Source organism: Nannospalax galili, unplaced genomic scaffold (assembly GCF_000622305.1).
Source record: "Nannospalax galili isolate Female #2095 unplaced genomic scaffold, S.galili_v1.0 scaffold1711, whole genome shotgun sequence".
Taxonomy (NCBI): Eukaryota; Metazoa; Chordata; class Mammalia; order Rodentia; family Spalacidae; genus Nannospalax; species Nannospalax galili.
This window is the reverse complement of record NW_008330347.1, coordinates 86,494-90,477: the sequence shown is the minus strand read 5'-3', so window position 1 is coordinate 90,477 and position 3,984 is coordinate 86,494. Positions and strand designations below refer to the sequence as shown.

The 3,984-nt window shown below is 42.9% G+C and overlaps 1 pseudogene; it reads left to right on the top strand.

Moving 5' to 3' along the window:
• The first annotated feature begins 1,495 nt into the window (after nucleotides 1–1,495).
• Nucleotides 1,496–3,133, top strand: LOC103745231 (annotated as a pseudogene).
• The last annotated feature ends 851 nt before the right edge of the window (nucleotides 3,134–3,984 follow it).

Genomic DNA, 3,984 nt, shown 5'->3' with positions numbered 1-3,984 from the left:
AACAACAAAAAACAACAAAAAAGAATAATACATTCATCTTGTTTTCCAAGTAGTAACACTTTGTAAAACTATAGTACATATCTCAACCAAGTGTTGACCTAGGCCAGCATAGACCATTTCCTTCACAAACAATGCCCATGTCCTTCCTCCCCCACTCCCTTCCTTACATCTTAACATCCACTCATCTGATCTCCATTTCTAGAATTCTGCTACTTCAAAAGTTTTGTAGGAATGGAGATTAGCTTTTTCCCACTAGTATAATTCTCTGGAAGTTTATTGTGATGGGTGTATCCACAGTTTGTTCTTTTTTATTGCTGAGTAGGAGTCTATAGGATGAATATTCTAATCCTCTGTTGAGACATATCTCAGTTATTTCCATTCTTGGTGTTACCAGTTGTGTTGAGGTTTCTGGTACTCAGCAGAAATGAAAACTAGATTTCAGTGTGGGGAACTTCTTTCCTTTCCCATGTCCCCTTAATTTTTCCTGTCTTTCCTGCTTCAATTTCCTCCTCTGAGACATTGACTTCATAGATGAAGATATATTCTCTGAATAGGAATGGAGACCCTCACCTATCAGGGATCAAAAGTCTCAACCAGCCTGACCGTAGGGGGACATCGAGAGAGTCCAAATTTGGAAATCTGAAGATCATCATTTAATGTGACTGTAGAAGAAAAGATGTCCAAGTATGTAAACAATAAAGCACGTGGCAGATTGTTATGCCTAATCCTAGGATTATCACTAAAAAGAGAAAATTACCTTTTCTTTTTCACATGGTTCTGAGACTCGAGGTATAAAAAAGATCAGAGTTGGAGAGATGGCTCAGTAGGCAAAGATGTTTGCTTTCAAACCTGACAACCTGAATTTGAGTCTACAAATCCCCATGGTAGGAGAACCAATTCCCAGAAGTCGTCCTCTGACCTCTACATGTGCACTATAGCTCATACACACTAAACAAAAAATAATAAATGTAATTGAAATATTTTAAAACATATCCATGGTTGTATATTGAGACTGTGGCAAATAAAAGACAATCTTTTTAAATTTGATGATTTATTTATTTTTACTTTATGTATATGGGTGTATTGCATGTAAGTACACCCATGTCTGCAATGTCCACAGAGGTCAGAAGAGGATGTTGGATCTCCTGGAAATGGAGTTATGGACAGTTGTCAGCTGCCATGTGGGTACTGGGATTCGAAACCAGGTCCTCTTGCAAGAACAGCAGTACTCTTAACCACTGAGCCATCTCTCCAGCCCCAAGAACAATTTTTGAGGGGAATTCAGTTATAGAATAGTGTGAAGTTGAATCATTGCCCATATATGATTACACTTCCAGTGTCTAAAAGAAAAACAACAAAGAAGCAAAATAAAACATGATTAAGGTTAGAATTGGTAATAGGGGGCAGTGCCAGGGCTCAGCCTTCGGTTTAGACTGGAGGCAGTGGGGGCTGTGGCACCTCCTTGCATTTAGCCAGTTCCTGGGTCTTGGTATGATTCTCCCTGGAATCCGCAGGGCGAGGCAGCTCCGCCACAGATGCTCTGAATGTCCTAATCATCGTGACTGACCTTCTTCCCTCCCTGAGGTGTTATGGCGATAAGGTAGGGAGTTCTCCAAACATTGACCAGCTGGCATCACAGAGCATCCTCTTCCAGAAAAGCCTTAGCCCAGCAAGCAGTGTGCACAGCAAGCGAGTGTCCTTCCTCTCCCAGAGGAGGCCTGACACCACCAGCCTGTATGACTTCCACCCTACTGGAGGGTGCACACAGGAAACTTCTCCACCATCCCTCAGTACTTCAAGGAGAATGGCTACATGACCATGTCAGTTGGGATATACCACCCTGGTATATCTTCCAGTCACAGTGATGATTCTCCATACAGTTGTTCTTTTGCACCTTATCATCCTCAGAGAAATATGAAAACACTAAGACTTGTAGAGAACAAGATGGAGAACTCCATGCCAACAGTTCTTTGCCCTGGGGACCTGGCAGATGTACCCAGAGGCACCCTGCCTGATGAGCAGAGCACCGAGGAAGCCATACGATTACTGGAAAAGATGAAAACATCAACTAGTTCTTTCTTCCTGGCTACTGGATACTACAAGCCACACATCCCCTTCAAATACCCCAAGGAATTTCAGAAGTTGTATTCCTTGGAAAAACATCACCCTAGCACCTGATCCCCAGATCCCTGATGGCCTACCCCGTGTGGCTTATAACCCCTGGATGGACGTCAGGGAACCGGAAGATGTCCAAGCTTTAAACATTAATATGCCGTTATGGCCAAATTCCTGTAGACTTTCAGCAGAAAATCCGCCAGAGCGACATCGCCTCTGTGTCCTATTTGGATACTCGGTTGAGCACCTTCTGAGTGCTTTGGATGAACTTCATCTGGCCAACAGCACAATTTTTGCATTCACCTCTGATCACTGGTGGGCTCTAGGTGAACATGGAGAATGGCCCAAATACAGAAATTTCGATGTCACTACCTGTGTGCCCCTGATGTTCCTAGAGCAGGTGAGAAGCTTTTCCCTTACCGCAACCCTTTTGATCCTCCTCAGAATTGATGGATCCAGGCAGGCACACCACCGACCTTGTGGAACTTGTATCTCTTTTCCCCCACGCTTCCTGGACTGGCAGGACTGCAAGTTCCTCCTCAATGCCCCATTCCGTCATTCCTGTTGAGCTGTGTAGAGAAGACCAGAACCTTCTAAAGTATTTTCAACTCCATGACTCAGGAGAGGATCCATAACTCCATGGTAATCCCTGGGGCTTGGTTGCCTACAGCCAATACCCCTGGCCTGCAGATTCCCCTCAGTGGAATTCTGACAAGTCAACTTAAAAGATATAAAGAACATGGGTTACTCTATATGCACCATAGACTATAGGTATACTGTATGGGTTGGCTTCAGTCCTGGTGAGTTTCTGGCTATTTCTGACATCCATGAAGGGGAACTTTATTTTTTGGATTCTGACCCATTGCAGGATCACAGTGTATATAATGACTCCCAGCATGGAGAACTTCCCCAGTCATTGAAGCCTTGAGTTCTACCCCTTCTCACTTGTGAAAGGACACATTAGAGATTGTTTTCATTACCCATGGTATTGGGTCCAACCTCAGTGGAAGGTAAGCAAAATGCCTGCATCAGCAATTTGACCTAAGAATATGTGACAAACCTTTTAATATAGTCCTTACTAATTTATGGTTGAAAATTGGATTTACTAAATCCAATTGTTGATTAAACTCTTTCATTTTTTAGTGATTAATTAAGTACAAAGTGATTAAATTCCAGGGGACTATAGAACATCTCTCAAAATGTCCTGTAACTGTGGTGAGTCACCTGTCCTCTTGTTCAGGGAGACCACGGAGACCCCACAAGATGGACTTGAACCAGTGTCCAGTCTACAAAGAGGATGGTCAACTCAGAGAAAACATCTCCTCCATGGTCAAGTAGGACCTTTGACTTATCTTCACATAGATGGAACTGGTAAAAGAAAGGAGCCAGGGGCTCCTCCCAAGCCCATGTGACCCCTGAGGAACAGATCCCCAAATAGCCTTAAGTGTAAAAATAAATTGGTTTGGGCCAACTGTATAGTCTTAAATACCCAAAAGGCTTAAGCCCATATAAAATGCTATTTAGACAATTATTTCTCATTGATGAATTTGTTCCTAATCAGAAAGTGCTGCTCAGATGTAAGACTTAAACTCTTGGTCTGCAATACTATAGTGCCCACCTGTAGCTAAGGGAGACAACCCGTTATTGTTCTAAAATGATGGATAAATTTGTTTTTCACCCCTATCTAGAAGCCTTTGAGAGGGAACTGACACTGATTCTAACCACTCCAACAGCTATCAAAATACCTGAAAGCAAATCCTGAATCCATCACTCTCAAGTCCAGCCTTGGAAGACGAGAAAAATCAGGAGGAACCCAACAGAGGGATGCTTTTGGAAGCCCTTGTCAAGAAATTCCAATGGACTCTCATA